Source organism: Acanthopagrus latus, chromosome 10 (genome assembly GCF_904848185.1).
Source record: "Acanthopagrus latus isolate v.2019 chromosome 10, fAcaLat1.1, whole genome shotgun sequence".
Classification (NCBI taxonomy): domain Eukaryota; kingdom Metazoa; phylum Chordata; class Actinopteri; order Spariformes; family Sparidae; genus Acanthopagrus; species Acanthopagrus latus.
Genome location: NC_051048.1, coordinates 10,914,360 through 10,922,312, shown reverse-complemented (window position 1 = coordinate 10,922,312; position 7,953 = coordinate 10,914,360).

Genomic DNA, 7,953 nt, shown 5'->3' with positions numbered 1-7,953 from the left:
TATGAAAACCCACAGAACCACGTTTCCATAAACACTTGGTCACAGACCGCTATTTTGGGTTTTGTCGATGAGATCCAAACCATGAAGTACAATTGGGGGGAACAAAACAACTGTATTTTGCTTTGACAGATATTTTTTTTTCTTTTTTTTTTAAGTGCAGTATCATCTGGGTCGTTATCTAAATGGGGACAAGAAATGTTTTCTCATCTTGGTTTTGGCTGAGAATTTTACCGCAAGTGTAAAAAAGAAAAGAAAAGCAAGCAAGCATACAAAGACTTTCCATATCATGTGTCACATGCTGTTCTGGTATCATTTGTGTTCCTGCTTGGGCAATCTCCCCCCTATATTGGCTATATGCCCAGAAAGTGGGGCCTGCCCTTCAGTTTGAGATCCACTATGTTATGAGAGCATAGTTGCACTTCAGAGCTGCTATTGACATTCAGCTAGTAGGAGAAGAAAGGAAATCAGCGCGCTGTGAGACGGAAAAAAACAAATAATTGCGGGTCGCTGTAGGACAGCCCAGGAAAGTTCTTATTTGCAATCGTTTTTTTAAAGTTCGTTGGCAAACACAAACCTGAGTCACCAGTTTGAGTGCTTTCTGCTAAAACTATGCTGATTAGTATCCAGAACACGATACGAAATTACCCGTGTCTGTTTGACAGTGGTGGAATAAGTACTCAGATCCAAGACAGCAATGCAAACGTGGCCTACTCCATAACGAGTAAAAGTAAAATTTCTACATCTCACTTAAAGCAGCTACAAGAAACTTTCATGGTGTTGATTCTGGTGGTGCTGTTAACCCAGTCTAAACGTCGGGGTCCCTCCTAAGGGTCACAGAGTGAATCTGAGGGCTCACAAGGTGAAGGGAAGGGCAAAAATCTGTATCCACTTATTTTCATTTCTACCTTTTGAAATGTTATTTTCTTTTTGTAAAATATTGACGTCTTTTACTTTTAGGAGGGGGAAAAAAAGATGGAGGAAATCTCAGGTACAGGGGAGGCATCCTTGTCCACAGATGGACAGACTTGCAAAAGATGTTGTTTGTAGTTTGTAGTTTATCTGACAGCTATAGCTACCAGTTAATTTTCAAATTCAGATCTGACATAAAAACACTGATGCATTGATTAATATCTTCCAGCTGGCAACAGGTTATTTAAACTTAATTGATGCAGTGAGTAGCTTCTCATTTCTTAAACGATCATGTCAGAAGACATGTCCTACGGTGGTGGAAAAGATGCTGCTCTGTTTCGGAGGGGTCAAAATATTGGCCTGCATCAATTAAAGAAATCATCAAAGGAGATGCTGAAACTACTACAATTGTGTTAAGAACTGTCCAACCCATTATTAAAACCTTATAAAGTTACCTTATAAAGGTACCTTCCCCACTACCTTATAAAGGTAGTGGGGAAGGTACTAAGTTACCACTAAGTTAAGAGAACTCATGGGATTGGGACTAAACCGCTGTGCAACCTGAAGAAAACCACTTCTCAGTGAGGCTAATTGGAAAAAAAGTTTGCTAGGGTAGTTAAAGACTGGACTCTGGAGCAATAGAAAAAGTTCATGTGGTCTGATGATACCAGATTTTACAAAGGCATCAGACAGTACAAGCCTTTGGGAGCAGTGTCATGATCTGGGGTTGATTCAGTTGGTCAGGTCAAGGTTCAGCAACACTATTTGAATGTACAGTACAACCAGGTTTTTCCATCAATGGATTTTTTTCTTCCCTGATGGCATGGGCATATTCCAAGATGACAATGCCACAATTCATCGGGCTCAAACTGTAAAAGAGTGGTTCAGGGAGCATGAGATTTCACACATGGAATGGCCACCACAGAGTCCAGACCTTAACCCTGTTGGGAATCTTTGGGATGAGCTGGAGAAGACTTTATGCAGCGGCCCGATCTTCGCCAAGATCATTTCATCGAAAAATGAATGCAACAGAAACAAATGTTTTGACAATGCAGAAGCTTATCAAAATGAAGCCACAGCGAGTGCCTGCCATAATCAGAGATATGCTCGATCTGATTGCGATTTGGGAAAGTTGGAGTTGCAGGTTGACACCCTGAGCTCTTTGTCAGATCCTTTGTTCTGCTGCAGGGGCTACAACCATTGTATTTGACCTGTGTTTGGGTGTGGGTTTTTTACCATTCTTTTGATAGCGTCAGTTCTCTTTTTTATCTATTTTTTTAAATCAATTTTTAATTCAATTCTGCTTTAAATGTACTATTTGTTAGAAAGTGGTGCTACTGTCCACTGATACTGGATGCCCACTGGTTGATGACCTTTGGCCTCTTGCTGTCAATACTGTTGTCAGAGGTCAAGAAGGAAATTTCAAACTCCCGACAACTTTACTTTAACAAGAGTTGTGGACTTTACACGCTCAGATTGAGACCTCAAGGGCAACACAGTACTTCACAAGTAGTCACTGACTGTAATATATTAGGCCAAACATTACCAGGACACTAATAGCTAATCAAAGTAATTAGGTCGTAGTATATCTAGAGCTGCTTTAATTTTTGATGTCCTTCAAAAAAAACTCTCTGAAGTAGTTCAGTTGTATAGCTTTTGAAAAGTACAATTCAAAAAAGAAACCATCAATAAATACAGTCTCTCCAGTACAGAACCAGGTCCAAAATGTCCTCATCAGGCGATCAGGTACACCTTGCACACCTACTGTTTACTGGATTTCCATTGATCCTCATTTAGCCTATATGCCTAATCTGATCTAATCCACCAGCACAGTCATTACTGGTCATCAGGTGTATGTGTGTGTGTGTGTGTGTGTGTGTGTGTGTGTGTGTGTGTGTGTGTGTGTGTGTGTGTGTGTGTGTGTGTGTGTGTGTGTGTCCACCGCCTGCACCACCATTTAATCACTAGGCACCGACTGAAACGCTACTTGAGCGTGTGGTGACAGACTGAGAGATGACCGCCTGTCATATAGATAGTCCCGCTTGTTCATTCGTTCATTCAGTGAGGAAAGACTGGGCGGTTGTGTATTGCTCGAGGAAAAGAGAAATAATTCAAGCTGTCTAGATCTATCTGCATCAGCCCCATCACCATGATGATGTGCTATTTATAGGAGTAGAAGTGAATCCAGCACTTGGATTCTCCTGCCTCTGCTGCCCTCTAGTGACAAGACATTGTCATGGAAATCATGATATTTTTTTCTTACAGACAGAGCAACAACCCATCAAATTTAAAGGCCACTACATCATCAGGTTTAGTCTTCCCATACGGAAACATTTTCGATATTTTGAGTAAGAACTTTGTTAAAAGCATTTGAAAGGCAAAAACTTTCTGCACATCATATCTGATTAATAATTAGGGATCCTTCATATCTAACGAGCATTTTTATCCCAGAAAATAAACAGCATTAACATTATTGTCTGTTTTGATGATCAATTGCAGCTCAGAAGAATATCCATTTACTTGGGATAAGAATACAGACAGCTGTCCGATATGTTTTAATGATACATAGTTATCTGACTGGTTCCCTGTAATGGACAGATGCCTCACAGAGATTTAGTGTACAGTTAGGTTAGCTTCCTCACACGATTGCACAAGGAATCATGGGAAAATTCATGTTGATGTTTATTTCAAAGCTTATATCATCATTGTTTGATATCTTTATATCATCATTGTTTGATGATATCTTTATATCATGAAATGATGATTTAGTGGCCTTCCTACGGTCACTCTGAGGAATATTTATCTATGACCAGACTTCACCACAGTATATATACTGTATATAAGATGATCAAATGTTATACAAAATCAAGGTCTGACATTAAAAATGGTTCTTCTCCTGATAAACTGTTAGAATTACAAGGTACAATACTAACGATTAATAACTATTAAATTGTGTTTTAAGTTTAAGAGCTGTTTAAAGACCTGGTTAGGTTTAGGAAACGAGGGGAGGTGCTTAATATATCAGACTTATTGCAGAGAAGAGTAGTAGTCATTACTGTGCACTTACTATGTTAAAAGAACAGATCTATTCTAGAAATCAGGATTGTGCTGCGTTATGGGGCGCGACTGGAAGAGGCCGCTGTTGTTCTAGTTCAGCTGAAACTAAAGCCCTGCAGTTTTTGGCCCCAGCAGACGACGTCGGAGAGAAAAACCCGGTGGAAAAACAATAAAAACACGTCCAAGACGCCTGTCCTCTTGAGTAAAAGGTAAGAGTGCCAGGGGAGATTTATAAATCATGGTCTTGCGAAGGATCCTTGTTCACTTTTGTTTTAAAATTTACATTATATAGCTGCACTCCTGTCATCAAAATCTGTTTACATTCAGCATTTTTTTGTGCTTGTTTTCTTAGTGTGGTCTGTGCTCTTCCAGGTCACCATTGCAGAGAAGCAGTTTGGTTATATTTGTGTTATCAGATAAAAAAAATTTTCTCTGTAACCTGCATAGTTTCAGCAGGACATCCGTTTTCTTCCCTGCAAAAAAGGCCTTATATCGGAGGGGTGTTTTTCCTTGAATCAAGGGTCTAAGGACGGTGTCATATAGTGCAACAGATTGTGTCCCCTGAGACATTGTGATTTGTGATTTTTGGCTGTATAAAAAAAAACTGACTTGATTTACACACTTGAACTTACCTGGCGTGTGTGTCCACAGTGTCACCTGAATTTGCAGATACTGAAGACAACAAAGGATGTGCAGGTTGCGTCCTCCAGGAAAAAGGAAAGCTTCTTTTATAGGAGGCAAACCTGCTGCGACTGACTCTTAATGGACCGTACAGATATGATCTAACTAAAAACTTTTCACATTTAACAGACATGTAAGCATCGAAAAATCTGCCAGTCAAATCTTGGCCTTGTTCTCTTTTTCTTTATTTACCAAATGTACAAGTGCTTTTGCTATGATTTATATTTAGGCTTTATTAAAACAGTAAATATGGTTTACCATTGTGAGTAGTAAATGGGCTAGAAATGCAAAACCCCTGCAGGAATATAGATCACTAAATACTTTAAAAAAAAAAAAAATACATTTGAAAGGCAACAGTCAAAAATGCTATTTACTAACTATTTACAATATTGTTAACAGTAGTTTTGAAGTAATGAAGCTAAAGCTAGCAGGTAAACACAGACAGCTAGTCCCCAAGCTACATGCCGGAAACGACCAGCTGCACGGCTAACTGAGCTAACTAGCTAACAGTGTTATGCTGCCTCCCTATTTGTTTTTAGTATGAATTTGAAAGGTAGCCACAATTTGCTGTCAAAAATCATATGTTTGTCTGACCATATCGATTGTGCAGCTGTCTCGAGTTTTTTTTTTTTTTCGTTTGCTAGTTTTGTGACTCTTACCTGGAAACAGCCTGAAACATTCTCACTGACTTTGTAGAGTTTCTCACTTTTTCTTTGGGAAAATAAGGTTTTAAGTCTCAGTTTATACAAACATAGCTCGCCGAAAGCTCACATGTGCTAAACGTTAGATACGGATACAGACGGAGCCCTTTGGCTGTACTCTGCTTTCATTTTGTCCATATTCGGTGGAGCATATAGACCACGTACAGAGATCTGTCCAAGATGGACATCTGGAAGTACCAGGAATGAAATTCGTCGTCAGTATCTATCATTGGTAGAAGGGAAACGATTCTCATTCCACGTGTCACGATATGTGTTATGGCCTCACAGACCACCACAATCTACAACAACCTTTTGGCTCTTTCCTAACTGGCACAGAAACTGTCAAGTCTGAGTTGCCATCTTGTGGATGTACTGCACCAAAACACCCATGCTGACGTGCAGGAAGCTTTGGAAGAACTGTTACATCATTTGAGATGGACACAGTGGGGGTAAAGACAGAACGAATGAGCCATTAGGTGGCAATTTTTTTTTTGCAGCGCATAAAAGGCGAAACAAGATAAACACTTTTAACAGTCGGCAACATAATGTACGTTCAAGTCATACATACTGTACATAACTCTAATGCATCCTTCACATGTTGATCCCAAATAAAACAGTTACAGTACATATTTACTACATTAAATATACATCCGGCACAACAGTATACACAGCACATGACACTTCAGAAACATAACCCTCCCCTTCTCCAGCCCTTCCTGGCTCACAGGTGGTCTATATACACCGAATCAGATGTGAGATTTATATTGGAACATACAGCGGTACATTATTCTCCCACGTAGTGCCGGTGCGTGAGCTGCAGACGGCGTGTGGACGATCCAACCTTCCCCATCTGGTGGTGGGAGAGGCTCGGAGGGAAGGTCAATGCGAAGGCCCGAGAGGCTGGAGGAGAACGAGCTCTTACTCACACACACTGTAGTTACGTAACACACATATGGGCTTTTGAATGCCAGTAACATGAGCAACATTTTTGATTTCTTTCAAATGCAATCTTTAGGGTCCACACTCAGGACCCTGATGTTACTTTTAGAACAATGGATTACAGACAAAAGGATTGAATAATTCCTATTCCCTATCAGAACATGCTAGAGGGCATGCGGTTTTCTAATTCTCTCTATAAAAATGCTATTCTCAATCTCGAATCCTCGATGAGGTAGAAGCAATAGATGTATTTTACTTATTTATGGGGGGAAAAAGCTAGATAGAGAGCATTCTGTGTGTCTCTTTTTGCAAAACATTTCATAAACTCAAGTTTTAGACAACCGCTGTTTAAATAAACTTGATTATAATTGCCGTTCAGATGCATGTCTGATTGTGGTGTATATTGTTCTTTCCCTGCTCGTCCGCCTCAAGCCATGTGTGCGCCGCTCTCTGTTCTCCTAATTGTATGGTGTATCGAAAGAGCACTGAAGTTTACGCATCCATCAATCATGCCGCGGGACATGACCCACGGTTTCGAACCAGGTTGAAGATGAGGTGAAGGACCAGCTGCGGTATGTCAAACGCCAACTTGATCTGACGCAAGGGTAGCTTTTCCCCTGCTAGCGGTTAGCCTAGCGTGCGGTCTGTATAATAAAGCGGCAAATCTTTTCTTTGACTCGGTGTCTCAAATTTGGGATTGTTACTGGTCACCTCTGTCTTGGGAAGCAAGCATTCTGCAACAAGCATGGACTGGCCATCGGGAAATTCAGAAATCTTTCCAGTCCGCTGATTTAAAAAAGAACTAACACACAGGTATTCAACAGGTCATCTACAGCTGAAGCGATGTGGCTGACGCACTTCCTAACAGCAGATAGTGGCTGCCATCACAGCTGGAACTGAAAGTATCTAACAGCCTAGCAGTTAGTATATTCGGATGTTTTTTGTTTTTTTCTATAATGATAAAAAAACTTGAACTCTGACTGGAAATGGGTGAAATAAACATGTAAATTTATTTATATAGGCTGAAGGGCATAACGTATTTGATAGGCTAGCCAAAGCTATGCTAATGATTAAATACTTGCTCTACAGGTGACCATGGTTTGTGTGTGCGTTGAATAACTTGGGAAATTGCTGGACGTCATAGAGGCAAGGTTAACAATAACCTAAACATGATTATTCAGGGGCACTAAAGTTTCATGGTATCACCAGTGCGACCCATTAGCTTTGGTTAGCAACATCTACTTAATCCGAAGACCGCGCCACTAAACATTCCATCCACTGGACCTTTAGGTATTTCGGAACTGGGGAGTGAAAACTTGATTTTAAAAAACAAAATCTTTGACTGTCCAGGACAGCAGGTGCCCCACTGTGCTGACTTCTTTTCAAGAAGCTGTTCTTCTTAAAAATCTTGATGGTAATCAATAAATTAGATTTTCCAGTGACTCTGGCCTTGGCAGGCCCCTAATAAGCCCACCCAGCTGTTTTATTCATTCATGTTTTTAAATGATACATACTTTCAGAGTATGTAACTTCGTCTAAAGCTACAACCCTGAACTTGTTGGATTTGGAGGTGTAGAGGAGTGATGTGGCGGCGTGTTTCTCATGGTGGCATTATGCTCTGCAGTCGGTTGATTCTGAGTGACAGTGGTGGTCGGGAGTTGTCTTG